This window comes from Muscardinus avellanarius, assembly GCF_963383645.1.
Source record: "Muscardinus avellanarius genome assembly, chromosome: 19".
NCBI lineage: Eukaryota > Metazoa > Chordata > Mammalia > Rodentia > Gliridae > Muscardinus > Muscardinus avellanarius.
In genome coordinates, this window is record NC_137805.1 from 49,221,723 (window position 1) to 49,238,755 (window position 17,033).

Below are 17,033 nucleotides of genomic sequence, written 5' to 3' on the forward strand. Positions count from 1 at the left end.
TGTGTACAGAGATGGTCACCCGGGAGATAAAGATTTTCCACACCCCAGCAATCCTGCCCATGCTCAACCCTACAATAAGGCTTGTTATTAGGTAGTATTGAGAGAAAAGAGCTAGGAACTGCCCAGCTAGGCGAATGGCAAAGCTATGACCTCACCTGGAATCCAGACAGAGGGTGGGAAACGGGTGCCTCTCAGAGCTGCTGCCTCCAGGGCTGGGCACATGACTCTGCATGAAATGTTTGTTCAATGAACCAAGGAGTTTTAAAAGGTGTCTAGGACTGGGCGTGGTGGCCCACACCTGGAATCTCAGTGCTTTCAAGGCTGAGACAGGAGGACTGCGGGTTCAAGGCCAGCCTCAACAACTTAGCAAGACTTCTAGCAACCTAGCAAGACCCCTTTTCAAGACAAAACATCAAGAGCAAGGGCTGGGGGTGTAGTTCAGAGGTAGAATGAACATACACACACACACACACACACACACACACACACACACACACACACAGTCTGGGTCTGGAGACACACACCTGTAATACCAGTTACTCTGGAGAATGAGGCAGGAGGATTGCCAGCTTGAGGCCAACTTTGTCAATTTAACAAGACCCTGTCTCAAAAACAAGGACAAAAAAAATAATAACAAACTTAGATCAGGATCCCCTTTGGCTGGGGTTACCAAACTTATAATACTTAAGCCTTTATTTTAGAGAATATTAATATATACCCTCTGTGTGTGTGTGCGAGAGAGAGAGAGAGAGAGAGAGAGAGAGAGAGAGAGAGAGAGAGAGAGAGAGAGATGAGAATGTTAGTTACTGGGGTTGAACCACCCAAGGACATTGTACTTTAGAGTTACAATTCCAGCTCTTTTTCTTTATTTTTAATTTTTATTTTATCTTTTTGTGGTACTGGGGGTGGAACCCAGGGGCTTTTCTACCTCCGGGCTATACTCCCAGACCCATTTTATACTTTATTTGGAAACAGGGTCTCACTAAGTTGCTGAGAGCCTCACTAAGTAGCTGAGGCTGGCTTCGAACCTGTGCGATCCTCCTGTCTCCGCCTCCCAAGCGCGGGGATTACAAGTGTGCGCCACCACGCTGGACTATTTTATTTTATTGTGAAACAGGGTCTTGCTAAGTTGTTGAGGCTATCCTTGAGCCTGTGATTCTCCTATCTCAGCCTCCCAGGTACTGGAATTACAGGCATGTGCCACTATACTTGGCTAATACATACCCTCTTAAGTAGTAACTGATAAAAATGTTCATTTATGCCAACACTATAAAGATTCCCACTAGCAGGAATTCTTTTAAATGAGGCAAATTTAAAGAAAAATAGAAAATAAGTTGTAAGAAAAATGAACTGCAGGTGGCAGTATGGGAGGGGAGGTGGTGTGATTAAATCCAAACTTTAAGAAACACTGCTTACCTGGAAACCCTCTCCTTTGGCGAAGGCCTGAGCTGACTGGGTTGCATTAAGGAAAAGAGGGGCCTTGGGATTCCACGCCGAGAGTGCTTGGGGGTACAGAGGGGAGGATTGCCTGGCAGAGGCAGGGTCACCAGGAGGGGCATGCAGAGTTCTTGGTCTCCAGATCATATTTAGGGATTAAAAAGCATGCTTCAGTGGGCCTGAATGTAGCTCAGTGGTAGAGCATGTGCATAACATGTATAAGGCTCTGGGTATGATCCCCAGCACTGCACAAAACAAGTCTCCTTTAGCTAGGTGTGGTGGTGCATGTGTGCAAGCCCAGGACTTGGGAGGCTGAGACAGGAGGATCACAGGTTCACAGCAAGCCTCAGATCTCTGCAAACTGGTGAGATTCTGTTTCAAAATAAAAAAATAAAATAGGGCCACAGTGTGTCTCAGAGGCAGAGTGCCCTGAATTTAATTACTAGCACCACAAAACAAAAAAAGTATGCTTCGAGCCGGGCGCGGTGGCGCACGCTTGTAATCCCCGCGCTTGGAAGGCGGAGACAGGAGGATCGCGCAGGTTCAAAGCCAGCTGTGCTGGCTTAAGAGACCCTGTTTCCAAATAAAAAAAAATAAAAATAGGTCTGGGAGTTTAGCCCGGAGGTAGAAGGGCTTCCAGGAACCCCAGTACCATACACACACAAAAAAGTATGCTTCGATACTCACAGCAACTTGGTAAAGTTTCGGCAATGAGGACGTCACCCCATCACCCCATCAGTTCTTTTTTTTTTTTTTTTTCATGGTACTGGGGATGGAATCCAGGGGCATTGTACCTCTGAGCTACACCCCCAGCCCTATTTTTTGTCCTTTTATTTTTTATTTTTGTGTGGTACTGAGGGTAGAATCCAGGGGCTTTTCAACCCCCGGGCTATACTCCCAGACCTATTTTATATTTTACTTGGAAATATTTATTTATATACTTATAAAATATTTGTATTTTATTTAGAAACAGGGTCTCACTAAGTTGCTGAGAGCCTCACTAAGTAGTTGAGGCTGACTTCGAACCTGTGCGATCCTCCTGTCTCAGCCTCCCAAGTGCTGAGATTAGAAGGGTGCACCACCACGCCTGGCTTAGTCCTTTTATTTTTGAAACAGGGCTTCACTGAGTTGCAAGTGCCTCACTAAGTAGCTGAGGCTGTCTGCAAACTGTGGTCCTCCAGTGTCTGCCTCCTGAATGCTAGGGTTACAGGTGTGTGCCACCACGCCCAGCCACCCTGTCAGTTTACAAAGAGAAACTGAGGCAGAGAGAGAAGTGGCCTGCCGTGGGGGACATGGCCAGGAGATGTGAAGGGGCGGAAATTGGTTGGGGATATGTGGCCATGAGTCGGGAGCTGGGTCTCTGGGACCTGGGTGCTCAGAGTGTGTGCAGAACGATAAGAACAGCAACCATGAGCATTTCTTGACACTTGCTGTGTGCTGGCTCTGTGCTAAGCAGCTTTGGCGCTCTCTCGCTCTCTCTCAGCGAATACGTTGCACTAACAGCTGGGAAGGGATGTGTCATGTTCCCCCAGCAATGGTCAAGGGAAGGCGTTATGGATTCCTGGTGTCTGCTGTTGCAGAAGCTTGGTTTCCAGCAAGGGAGGGGGGAACCAGAAGATAATCACAGGAAGATGTAACTGATGAGCTGATTTCACATAATGTTAAACACCATGGAGAAAAGAACCCCGCAGGCCACGTGATGCTGTGCTGCCGGCTTCTGAGGTCGGGAAGGCTGGCCCAGGCAAGGCCATGGGAGGGCTTCCCTGAGGAGGCGACATTAGACTGGAGGTAGGAACGTGCCCCAGGTAAACCTGGGCTGTGGCTCCTGACCTCAAACCTACCGCTGCTCTGTCTCCAGGGGTCACAGAATGTTTCTTCCAGAAATTCCTCCAATCCTTTGTTAAGAACCCTAGAGTCATAACCAGGCATGGTGGCACATTTGGGATCCCGGTACTTGGGAGACTGAGACAGGAGGATCACTGATTTGAGGGCATCCTCAGCAACTTATTAAGGCGCTCGGCAACTTACTGAGACTCTTTTTCAAAATAAAATCGGCTGGGAGTATGTCAGAGATCGATTGTAGGTCAGAGGGCCCTGGGTTCAATCCCCAGCACCAAAAGAAAACAAGACTCGTGGAGTCACAGCCAGAAGATATTTCGGCCATGGGGCAGCCATCAGGGCCAGGACGGTACTTGGTTGGCCTGCAGGGCAGGGATGCAACACTGGGGACCTCCCTAAGTGGTCCCCTTGTCCAGAGGGAAACTAAGTTCCAAAGACAAGATGGACCTTGCTAAGGGCTGTAGGTTATAGCTGTGCAGGTGTGCTGGGTTAAAGGGGTGCTCTGCACCCTACTGGGGGCAGGAAGACAGGGTGCCATAGCAATGCTGTGGCCACTGGCGCTGGTACCTAGGAGGAGGTGCCAGAGCTCCGCGCCTGTGGCCCTTTCTCTTGCATCGCCTGGCCTGCTTTGATCCCGCCAGCCCCTGCCTGGGACCTGGGGCACTGCTTGAGCATTGCCCCCCTCAGCTGTAGCAAGGTGGGATGGTGAAGAGGAATGGGCGCCAGTCCTGGGGACTCACTGGGGTCCTTGAGGAGCTGGCAGGCTGAGGAGCAGGCAGGGTGGGGTGGCCCAGAAGCTCTTATCTCTTCTGAGCCAGTGTCAGCTCCTGTCCCCAGCCAGTGGAGCTGCCAGCAGAGACTGGGGACCACAAGTAAATTTGCATTTATATTGGAGACTTCTGTTTCCAGGGCCTGGGGGATGGGCGGGAAGGATGGCCACCCTGGTCAGGGGAGTAGGGATGTTGGAGAGGAGGGGCTTGCGACATTAACATTTGGGTCCTGTTAGGGGTGTAGGAAGTGGCCGCGAGGCTGCCTCCCTGGCTCGGGAGGTGGCACGAGGGCCCTCTGGGCACGTGGCCGCCCAGCAGCCTGCCTTCCCAGCCTCCACAGCACCAGCTGGAAGTTGGCTCTGCCCTGCAGGCCTGGGAGAAAGGTCAGAGGCCTGTGCCAGGAACTGGCCAAGCTGAAGCCCTCCTGTGACTGCATGTCAGCTCTCCCAGCCTCAGCTGCCCCTCAAGCCTGGATTCTGTCTCTACCAAAAACAGAGCTAGAGGGGTTTAGCAAGGAGTCCAAGGTGACCCAGCTCACAGCCCAGGGCCCCTCGAAACTGCCTCCCAGAGGCCCCTAGGACCAGAGCCATGGAAGAGGCCTCTGTACTTTAGGGCAGAGAGGCACTGACATCCCAGGTGTACTTGATGTCTGGAGAGCCTGAGGTTGCTGTGGGCTCCCTGACATGGCCAGTGACTTTGGGTGGCTTGGGAGTCATGGTTCATTTTATGATTCACCATGGTCACCATGAGGGTCCTTGCCTTTGGGGGCACACAGCTTCCCTCATCTCCGAGGTCCCACGTGGGGAAGGAGAGAGCTGGAGGAGCAGTCCAGCCTATCCTCTCGTGTCAGTTGTCTGGTGGGTGGGGCTGGTGGCACCCTCTTTGTGACTTTCCTGGCCGCGTATAGAGTGTGGCCTTCCTCATTTGGGCCCCCTGAGCTGCTGCAGGTCGGGGCTCTGGGAGCAGAGTCAGGGCACTGTCATGATCTGGGCCCAGGCTTGGGGACCAGGGCTTCCACCTCATTCTGCAGGGCTTTGCTCCCTCTGCAGGGGACTCTCCCTCCCTTCCCACCTCCAGACGGAGGCCTTGGCCCTCTTCCCCAGCCGGTGGCTGTGGGCTACAGCTGACAAGCCTCCTGGTCCTGCTCTCTGTCCAGCAGAATGAGCCCTCCCTGTCTGTCACCAGACTGCCAGGATGGCCTGTTCCACCTGGCAGCCTGGACTATTGCCCAGCTAGCTTTGTCCCAGGGACTGAGGACAAGCTCCGACCACCCACAGTCTCAGGTCAAGTCTTGGCTGTGTTTCTTTCTGGCTGTGTGGCCTTGGGCAAGACGTTTGCCTCTCTGAGCCTCTGGCTCCTCATCAATTATGGAAATTACGGTGGGATCTGTCTCTTGGATACCGTATAGGTTATATGAAAGCATACGTGCAAGGCACCTGGCTTAGTGCCTGGCATAATGTTCAGACATATTAGCTCCCATGAACTTAGCTCTGTCTTTCAGTGCCTGTCCTGACTTAGTGCGGATGTTGGCTCTAGGAACCTGTCCCCAGGCTTCCTCCAGTAACCCCACTATGCTTAGTGTCAGCAGGTGAGCCTAGTTCACCCACATAGGATTGAACCTATGTGGGCCTGTACTGTGTGACCAGTATTGACTCTCTACACAATACTATTGATGAGGTAGAATTGAAGAAGTAAATTTAGGTAGAAAGAAGACACATTGGGAAGTAAAGGAAAATATAGTTTAATTAATTAACTAATTAATTAATTTTGTAGTACTGGGGATGGAACTCAGAGGCATCCTACCTCCAAGCTATACCACCAGCCCTATTTTTTATTCTTAATTTTGAAACAGGGTCTCACTGAGTTGCAAAGGGCCTCATTAAGTAGCTGAGGCTGTCTATGAATCTTGATCCACCTGTCTCACCCTCCCAAATGCTGGGATTACAAGCCTGTCCCACCACACCCAGCTATGAAAATTTTTTTTTTTTTTTTTTGTGATACTGAGTATGGAACCCTTCTACCTCTGGGATACATTCCTAGACCTATTTTATTTAATTTTTAAGGGTCTGGGGATGGAACCCAGGGTCATTTGACCTCTGAGCTACAGCCCCTGCTCTATTTTTTTTTATTCTTTATTTTGAAACCGGGTCTCACTGAGTTGCAGAGGGCCTCACTAAGTAGCTGAGGCTGTCCGTGAACCAGGATCTTCCGGTCTCAGCCTCCCGAATGCTGGGATTACAATTGTGTGCCACCACGCCAGGGTTTCAGACCTATTTTATATTTTTTTTATTTGGAAACAGGGTCTCTGCCCGACCCTGGGTGGGTGGGCAGGTGCTGGCAGGGCACCCCTAGGCGACCTCCTCTCCACCTGGAAGGACCCTGTGGTCCGGGCCTCTGGCCCTGACCCTGGGCGGGTGGGCAGGAGCTGGTGGGGCACCCCTAGGCGACCCCCTTTCTACCCGGAAGGACCCTGTAAAAAAGGAAAAGAAAAAGAAAAAAGGAAAATATTGGAGAGGGGTCAAGGAGGCCGTGGCGGATGTCAGGATACTGGAGATGCAGACAAAACTTATCCAAATGAACTGGAATTATTGGAAAAATTCCCTGCTAAGGAGGACTGCTTCTTCTCTACATTGTTAAGAATCTTGGACATCACCTGTAAGGAGAGAGACTTTAGCGGAGACCAAGGAGAAAGGCGGTGCTGAAAGCGGTCTTCGCGTTGGTGGTGGAGACTTGTATTCAGGAGAAGCAGAAATCGGAGCCTACCAACCTTATTTTTTTTCTTGGAGAAATTACACCAAAGGTCAAATGCTACCATCGCGCATGCTTAGGAACACTGGACAACATTCAGAGTGGAAAAAGAGCTTGGGAAAGATTTGAAATGGTGGAGGCAGTGGCAGTGGCAGTAGCCAGTATTTAGGCAGAGATCTGATGCATTACACCTGGAACCTTTGAAGTAATGACCCCAGAGGCAGAATGCTACCACCACGCACTCTCGAGAACGTGGGACAAATGGTTGGGCGAAGAGGGTGCTTGGATTAGAGCCTGCCGAGGGGTGAGGCCGGCAACGGACACAGCAAAGCTGGGATTGGAGCCTGTCATGAGGCAAGGTTGGTGCTGGAGACTCCAAGGCCGGGATTGGAGCCTGCCGAGGGGTCAGGCTGGTGCCAGGGCCAGCGTGGCCGGGATTGGAGCCTGCCGTGAGGCAAGGCCGGTACTGGGGCCTCCAAGGCTGGGATCAGAGCCTGCCGAGGGGTTAGGCTGGTGCCGGGGCCAGCGGCTGGCATTGGAGCCTTCTGTGAGGCAAGGCCACTATTGAGGCTTCCGAGGCCGGGATTGGAGCCTGCCACAAGGCAAGGCCAGTGTTGGGGTCTTGGAGGCCGGGATCGGAGCCTGCCGAGGAGTTAGGCCAGTGCCGGGGCCAGTGGCCGGCATCGGAGCCTTCTGTGAAGCAAGGCCGCTACTGAGGCCTCTGAGGCCTGGATTGGAGCCTGCCGAGGGGTTAGGCCGATGCCAGGGCCATCGGCTAGCATCGGAGCCTGCCATGAGGAAGGCCGGTGCTGGGGCCTCCGAGGCTGGGATCGGAGCCAGCTGAGGGGTTAGGCCGGTGTCGGGGTTGGCGAGACCAGAATCGGGGCCTCCCATGAGGCAAGGCTGCTGCTTGAGCCAGCAAGGTCTGGATCAGTCCACCGGGTAGCCAGGCTACAACTGGAGCCTTCAAGAGTGGGATCGGTATTTGCAACGTGGCATGCACAGAGAAATATCGCAGAAAATTAAAACCAGATGCTTCCTCTAATCAGCAATAACTAGGAGGAAAGGAGCAACAGGAAGTGGTCGAGCTATAGAAAGGGCCCTATAGTGAAGCAATTAAGGTGACCAATCAGAGGGTATGGAATAGGGGAGGATGGAGCCTCTTTAAAATGCAGGAGGTACATAAACAAATGTATCAAAGTTAATCACTAAACAAGCATGGGATCTAGGGAGGGGGAGGGAATGGGATGGGAGCTGGATGAGGGCTAATTGGATGATGTGTGCTTGTATATCCTCTCAAGTCTTGTATTCCAGTGTGATGTATGATTACAATGCACCAATAAAAATAAATTAAAAAAATATAAATATCACACTGAATTCCTTAACCTTCTTCCCCTTGTAGGGTGGAGTCCATGATTCCTCCCATGGGTCCTTCCAGGAATAAAATCATCAGAAGTTACCCTCTGTTGCTGGGTGTAGTGGTGCATGCATGTAATCCCAGTACTTGGGAGACTGAGATAGGAGGATTGCAGGTTCTAGTTCAGCCTTAGAAACTTAGCAAGACATTGTTTCAAAAGAAAAAAAATAAAAATGGCTGGGGAGTGGCTAGGAGGTTGGATGCCCCTGAGTTTAATCCCTAATACTACCAAGGAAAAAAAAAAAAAAGAAAAAAAGTAAAGTGACACTCTGTGACTTTCTAGGACAGGTTAGAAATAGTGTGGGTCCCAGGAGACGCTCACTCTTGGGACCAAGCTTGCATGCAGTGAGGCCAGGATGCGAGGACAGGCCAGGTGTGGTGTTCTGGCCAATGACCTCCACAGGTCAAGCCGTGACTGCTGCACAGATGTGATGAGGGAGCCGCTGCTAGATGATTCTAGACCTAGCCTTCAACTCTTCCCAGCTGAGGCCTAGATTCTGTAGTGTGGAGGGAAGCCATCAACACTGTGTTCTATGTTAATTCCTGACCCATCAGGACAAGAAGATGGTTCACCACTCATGTTACATAGCAGTAAGTAACCACAACACTCAAACTGATTTCTTCTGTGTGTGTGACTCTGTGTGTGTGTGTGTGTGTGTGTGTGTGTGTGTGTGTGTGTGTGGTACTGGGGCTTGCACCCAGGGATATTCTACCAACCCAGCTCTATTTATTTATTTATTGATTGATTGATTGATTGATGGTACTGGAGGTGGAACCCAGAGGTTTTCTACCTTCGAGCTATACTCCCTGACCTATTTTCATATTTTATTTGGAAACAGAGTCTCACAAGTTGCTGAGAGCCTCACTAAGTAGCTGAGGCTGGCTTTGAACCTGCGCAGTCCTCCTGTCTCAGCCTCCCAAGCGCTGGGATTACAAGCGTGCACCACCACGCCTGGCTTTATTTTTTATTTGAAGCAGGGTTTCAGTAAGTTGCAGAGGCTGGCTTCAAACCTGGGATCCTCCTGTTGTAGCCTCCCAAGTACCAGGATCACAGGTGTGCACCACCATGCTTATCTCTGTATTGACTCCATGAGCTGCCTCAACAACAGGAAATAGTGGCTATGATCAAGGTCAGGTCATAGGTCAGGAAATTAAGTCCTGAAATGCTTTAACAAGTTGCTCGAGGTCACAGAGCTTCTGACAGGAGAGCTGAGATCTGTACCCATGAGTGTGGCTGAGGCTGAGCCCTGAAGATGAAGCAGGGACCACCCAAGCCCCTCTGCCCTCTACACGCAAAGCTTCATGGTCCCACATGGCTGTACATTCTCCAGACACTGTCGACATTCCAGCCAAAGGGAATGACTGGGGTGTAGCTAGCACACTTGTAACACCAGTATTTGGGAGGCTGAGACAGGAGGATTGCAGGTTCAAGGGCAGCCTCAGCAACTTAGCAAGACCCTGTTTCAAAATAAAACCGGATGTAACTCAGAGGTAGAATGCCTCTGGGTTTCAACTTTCAGTACAAACACATACACACACACATATACACACATTTAGATTTTTTGTGATCCAAGTACTTAGACATGAATAGCCACAGATGCAATGAATAAAGCCCCTACTATGTGCTAGACCCTCCAAATACTTTTTCTAATTTTAGCCCTTATAACAGCTGAGTGGGTCGATACTGTCAGGAGCCATTTTTACAGATAAAGAGGCAGAGCACTTTCTGGATTAAGGTGTATTACGGCAGCCGCACTGCCTGCCTTGCTTATAAGAAGCATCGCTGCCAGGTGCGGCATCGTGGACTCTACACAACTCTTCCCTCATCGTTCCATGGAGTTCTCACAGCCACTGTGCCCCTTTCCTCAGAGAGAGCCAGGGATTTCCCAGGGGTGCACAGCTCGGTGGCGGCCATGTCACAGCTGGAAGCGGGCTTGCCTGTCCCTTGCCTCATGGCAGCTTATGTTCCCTGGAACTGAGTGAGGATGGGCCACACCTGACTCTCCACAGTCCCGGGGAAGCTGACAAGGATGCCAAAGCCTGGCTTTCTGAGAAGGAACTGCAGGCCCCGAAGTGAAGGGGCAGAGCTGAGAGGGATGCGGGTCTCCTGGCTCCCAGTCCAGAGCTCTGGCAAACTGTTCATTCATGTAACATATTAATTGAGCACCAACTGTATGCCAGTATATCACTAGCCCCTGGGAAGCCAGCAGGAACAAAATAAATATGAGCCCTGCAGCCCTGGGCTGAGCTCGTAGAGGCTGGGGCAGGGTGGCCCACTCCCACACGCACCAACAAATCGGCCACAGCTGTCTTCTTTGTTCATCTCTTCCCTCAATGGATAGTCATTGAGAATCATGCTGCTCTAAGGCAGACACTGTCCTGACTCTCCTGCAGGCAGGGGCTAGTGGTGGAGCGGGGAGGGGCACTAGCGAGGAGTTATAACTAAACAAAAGTCTGGTGTGTTCGAGCTCATAGGAAAACAAGGTTGGCCGGCTGCAGTGCCACATGCCTGTAATCCCAGTATTTTGGAGGCTCAGACAAGAAGATTGTTGGTTTGAGGCCAGCCTGGGTACCTTAAGTGAGACCCTGTTTTTAAAAAAAAAAAAAAAAAAAAAAAAAAAAAAAACCAGCCGGGCGTGATGGCGCACGCTTGTAATCCCTGCGCTTGGGAGGTGGAGACAGGAGGATTGCACAAGTTCAAAGCCAGCCGTGCTGGTTTAAGAGACCCTGTTTCCAAATAAAAAAAGTATAAAAATAGGTCTGGGAGTGTAGCCCGGAAGTAGAAGGGTTTCCAGGAACCCCAGTACCACCAAAACAAACAAACAAACAAACAAAACAAAAACAAAAACAAAAAGCTGGGCGTGGTGGTGCACGCTTGTAATCCCAGAATTTGAGAGGCTGAGACAGGAGGATTGCGGTTCTTGGACAGCCTCTGCTACTACTTAGTGAGGCCCTTTGCAATTCAGTGAGACCCTGTTTCAAAATAAAGAATAAAAAACGGGGCTGGAGGTGTAGCTCGAAGGCAGAATGTCCATCCCCAGTACTGCAAAAAGAAGGAGGAGGAGAAGGAGAAGGAGGAGAAGAAGAGAGCTGGGAATGTATCTCAGCTGTAGAGCACTTGTGAAGTCAATCCCCAGAAACACACACACACACACGCACACGCGCACACACACACACACACACACACACACACACACACACGAGAGAGAGAGAGAGAGAGAGAGAGAGAGAGAGAGAGAGAGAGAGAAAGAAGGGGGGAGGTGTGGGCAGTGGAGGAGAGGAAGTAGTAGTTAACTCCAGGCAGGATGGTCTAGGAAGGCTGAGGTGGGTGGAAGCATCTCCTGAGCTGAGACCCAAAAGGTGCCAAGGAGCCAAGCAGGGAGTTTCAGGGGGAAGGATCAGCCAAGGCGCAGGGGTAGGACTGAGCTTGGGGTGTGGGAAGAATTCAGAGAAGGCCCAGGTGCTGGAGCAGGGTGGGGAGCAATCGGTGGGTGGGGGGGGAGAGAAATTCTGGGGGCCATGGAGAGGCACTGAGGAGAGAGAAGAGATAGCTAGACCCCTGACTGGGCACCTTTGGGGGCCTAAGTCATCTTTGCATCTGGGGTTTCCCAGCCAGATCTCCAAGGGGTGGGGGCAAGCACCTGCTGGCCTGGCATTGCCTGCCTTTGCAGAAATAAAGCCCCTGCCCTCACCCTGCCCCAGGCCCCCTTTCAGTGCCCCACCTGTGCAGCAGGCGACATTGTGTGCCAGCTGTGGGGCCCACCTGCTGCTTTATTCAGCCTGCCTGCCGCCCTGATGTAGGGGCCTGTCTGGCCAGGCTCAAGGGCCTAAAGTTGACCAGCAGGGGAAGATGCAGGCTCTGCGACAGCCAGAGAAGAAAGTGCCTTCCCCTGGAAGGCTTGTTGGACCATCTTTGATATTCCTGGCCTCCCTTCTCCAGCCAGCCTTTCCTGGGTGGCAAAGAGCCTGAAGCAAGGTTAAGCTGCTAGGTCTGGAAACTCTCCCTTTCATTGGGCCTCAGTTTCCCCAGGTATTCAGTGGAAGGGCTGACCTGAACAAACTGGTAGTGTAGACTCTGAGCCAGACTGCCTGGGTTTGAATCTTTGCTCTGTAGTGGCTGAACCTAGCTAAGTGACTTGGCCTTTCAGGGCCTCAGTTTATTATCTGTACAATAGGGGCATAATAGTGGCACTTATTTCCAGGGTCATGTGAAGATCCAATGAGTGAACTTGAGTGAAATGTCTGGTCCTTAGAACTGGTGGCAAGTGCTATGTGTTTAACCCCTGAATGTTAATATTGAAGTCTTTAGAAAACCCCATGGAAGTCGGGCGTGGTGGCACACGCCTGTAACCCCAGCATTTGAGAGGCTGAGGCAGGAGGATCGCGGTTCAAGGCCAGCCTCAGCTATTTAGGGAGGCCCTTTGCAACTCAGTGAGACCATGTTTCAAAACAAAGACTAAAAAATAGGGCTGGGGGTGTAGCTTGGAGGTGGAATGCCCCTGGGTTCCATCCCTAGTTAAAAAAAAAAAAAGAAAGAAAAAAAGAAAGAAAGAAAGAAAGAAAGAAAGAAAGAAAGAAAGAAAGAAAGGAAAAGCCCATGGAGAAAACTAAGTCTATTTGTTAGCAAACTTTTTGGCTTTTTTTTTTTAACAGAGAAGGTCTGCATTACTCAAGTGAAATTTTACTCAGAGCCTCAGCTGTTCAAGGGGCGGGAAGGGGGGCACCTGCCCCACCTGCTGCCCTATCTCTGTGCTGGCGGTCCCCAAGGGGGCTGCCAGAGGATAATTTAAAAGCCCCTGCTCAGTTTGTCCTCTTTGGCTCGTTGTGTTGGAAACTGAGACCCAGAGAGGGACGGACAAACCCAGAGTGAGTGACCCAGCCTACTGTAGAACCTAGATCTCCTGGTTTTCTCAGTTCAAGACAGGGGCAGGGGCTGGAGAAAACCTAAGACCAGAGGCCTCTTAGGGGACTGGGTGTATTGTGGTGTCAATCCATTAGGATGCAAATGAGATGCAAATGAATGCAAAACAGCATGTTTTATGCTAATTTGCAGAGTCGAGAGCAACGACATTTTTGGTAATAGGGCAGCAGTCCTGGTCCCTGGGCACTGCCGAACACGCGTCCTTTTTTTCTTTCATTATTATGATCAGGCCCATAAATCTTGGTTTGGCTGTAACCCCGCCCCTTCTGGTCTGAAAGCCTGGCTTCTGTCACCCTTCAAAGCTCCCTCTCTTGTCCCCTGGACCGGCCAGGGTGCAAGCACAGGCCTGGGCAGTGAGTCAGAGCCAGGCCTTGGGAGCCACCAGTCAGAGCCAGGGCTGAGCTGGCCCGGCTGGGCTGGAAGCCACTCTGGAGCAGGGGCCTGGCAGCTCCTCCAGCAACAACATCGCTGTGCCTGACGCCATTGTCTCTTTAGAGCTAGCAAGCCCAGAGGGCCAGCTTGCTGTTTTGCTTTTGAGGGCACCTAAAACCTGAGACCCTGGTTCAGGGTGGGCCTGGTGTCTGAGGACTGAGCAGACCCAGAGAAGTTCTGGGACGTCTGGTCCCTGCAACCACACAGCTTCTATCCAGCCTGGCTCCTCGGCTCTCTGAGAGGACAGTTTCATAGTTAACATTAACTGAGCCCTCCCTGCTTCAAGCCCTGCAGGCAGCTTCGCACTGCGCAGGGGCTGGGAGCTGCTCAGAAGAGCTGCTGTTACAGGCTGCCTGGGCCTCTCCCTGCGCTCTCAGCCCACCTGCCACAGAGGTAAACTGGATTCTAGAAAGCAGTGGTGGTTAAATCTCCCAAGTTTTATTGTCTGAGGTCCCCCACCCTTTTCTGTTCATAGAAATGGCTTATGAAAATAAAGCACCTTCCCCATATGACTTGGACAAGACTCACAGTCACTCTCTCTTTTGGCCGCCCATAAAACTGGGGGATGAGTGCTGATTGGCTTGTGACCTTCCACTCTTTTTCGAGAGTACTGGGTGTTGAACCCAGGGGTGTTCTATCTCTGAGAGCCCCCACCAGCCTCCATTTTTGTTCTTTATTTTGAAACAAGGTCTCACTAAGTTGCTAAGGGCCTCATTAAGTAGCTGAGGCTGGCTGAGAACCTGTGATCCTCCCTTCTCAGCCTCCCAAGCACTTGGAATAAGCCTGCTTCACCAGCCCAGCGGGCCTTGCCTTTCTTGCCTGACCTGCTGAGAAGGCCAAACCAAGATCCTCTCCTTTCCCACTCTGTCTCGTGGTTGATTAGCTGAGATTAGAACTGCGCGTCCCCTCTGAAACTAGCTAGGCAAGAGACAGTGTGTCCTCTGGAGCCGAGGGGACCTCCCCTGGATTGCAAGGCAATCCTAACCCCCAACGCCCCCCCTGTAAACTGTCCACCCTTCCAGACTCTCTGATTTAGGGTCCGGGCGCTTCCCCTTTTGCAGTAGCTTGGGTGATGTCATCTTCCTGACTGTCATTTGTCCTTGGCCCCTACCACCGCGCATAGTTTTCACCTAAGGCCGGTTAGATGGGAGCCTGGGAGCAGCATCGGTGTAACTGTTAAAACGGATGATCTCAGGAGTCACCCCGGCGGGTTCCTAGGGCAAAGGAGGCCACTGTCTTAGAAGGCTCGCTCCAGACCCAACCATTTTGCGTCTGGGAGAGAAGAGCTGAGCTCAGAGAGGGGGCCAGGGACACAAAACACCCGCAGACCTCCGCCCCAGCGCTGGGAGAGCCTTACCCCTCCACCCCGCCTCGGGTGGCGAGCTGGGCGGGGGCAGGGCGCCCCCTCTGCGCTCCCCGCCCCCCCCCCCCCGGCCCTCCGCCTTTGATTGTGGCAAGCAGCGAGTCGTAGAGCAAATTAACTTTTTGCACACTTCATTATGCGCCGCCCCGCGTCCCCCGGGGCCGCCGCCCCGCCCGCGCCGACAACTTGATTGGGCAATTAATCTTCGCGGCCGCGGCCCCCCACCCGGGCCTTTGTCGCCGCCCCCGGCCGCAGGCCTGCTCGCGCTGATAAGGCGCCCGCGCCTTCGCCTTTGTCAGGGCGCCCGCCGGCCGCCGTCTCGCACCCCGGCAGCGCCCGCCCGGGTCGGCCCATCTGTCCGCCCGCGCCCCCGGCGGGAGGGGCGCCCCCACCGCGCCCCCACCGCGCCCCCACCGCGCCCCAGGTGTCGGGGCCGCGGCGACGACGGGGCGGGAGGGCGCCGGCACGGCCCGTGGTCTTGTGTCTCTGGGAACCCGCCGGTTCCCTCGCGCCTCTTTGTGCATTTTGGGGGTTCTGCCAGCCCCAGAAAGGCGGCGTGCCATTCGGCTGGCGCCCTGGATGGTGGCAGATCCTATCTGGAAGGGTCCTCCCCCGGGTGGGGCGGCAGCAGCCCTCTGCTCCGGCGCGTGGCGGTGGACCAGGCGGCTCTGGCCCTGTCCTTGGTTCTCCTTGGACCTGGAGGCCCGGGCTGGAAGGAGCCTTTACCTGGCGCCTGGCCCGTGCGTCTGCGTGCCGCGCGGCCTGCGTGGGTTGGCTCTGGGCAGGGCGGCCTGTGTGAGGCACGGAGGGTTGGGCAGAGGGCTCATTCAGGGCCTTCCCTGGTCCCCACAGAAGTTGTGAGCCCGGTGTGAAGCAGCCCTGGGTATATAGGCCGGGAAAGCAGCGCCGTCCATTCAGTCTAAGAGCAAAAACGGACCGAATGTGAATATATGTGTGGGTGCTGGGGACAGCCCTGAGCAAAGCAGAAGCTGTCAGGCCCTCCTCCAGACTCAGTCTAGTTTGGAAGGCCGAGGGCAACAAGCGCATTGGATTTGGGGGAGGCCAGTGGTGATAGGCGCGGTAGACAAAACAAAAGAGGACTCTCTTTTAGGCGGGAAGCCCCCTGGCTGGACCCCCACCCTCATTCCCACTAGAAAGTCCCATTGCCCGGGCAGTGAGGTGAAGGTCACAGCCAGGCCCACAGCCTGGACCCACTCTGAGCCATGCACGCCACCTCCGTACCTCCTGCGCCCTCTCCAGCCTTTTGAGGCCTGAGATGATGGGCAGGCCTCAAGCTAGATGGCCTCTCCTCGTCCCTGAGGAGGCGGCAGCAAGAGTGTTTCCCTCTGATAATGACAGCCTCCAGTCTTGCATGACCAATGCCTCATGAGCCCATAGTCCAGAAGGGGCCCTGTGGGCAGCAGCTGAATTAAAATGGAGAAATATGGCCTCCCCCCACCCCCTCGTCCTCCCCCTTGCCTCTCATTCTTGCAGTCTAAAAGCCCAACCTTGTAGGCTTCCAGCTTTCTAGAACTTTAACAACCTATGCATTTTAAACAAGCATTCTGGGGTTCCATGATTTCTGTCCTCAGGTTCTAGAATTCTGAGGCTCCAGTATTGGGGTCTGCCCATTTAAATAACAACGGAGAGGCACTATGCACAAAGTCTCACAATACTAGTTATAATAGCAACAAAAGTTCTTTCAGTCAGGTTTTTATTTTATTTATTTATTTACTTATTTTTTTGTGGGTCTGGGGATGAAACCCAGAGGTATTATGCCTCTGAGCTACACCCCCAGCCCTATTTTTAATTCGTTATTTTGAAAGAGGGTCTCAAGCTATGCGTGGTGGCGCACGCTCGTAATCCCAGCATTTGGGAGGCTGAGACTGGAGGATCGTGGTTCGTGGACAGCCTCAGCTACTTAGTGAGGCCCTCCGCAACTTAGTATGACCCTGTTTCAAAAATAAAAAAGTAGGGTGTGGTGGCGCAGGCTTGTAATCCCAGCATTCGGGAGGCTGAGACCTGAGGATCGCGGTTTAAGGACAACCTTAGCTACTTAGTAAAGCCCTCTGCAACTCAGTAAGACCCTGTTTCAAAATAAAGAAT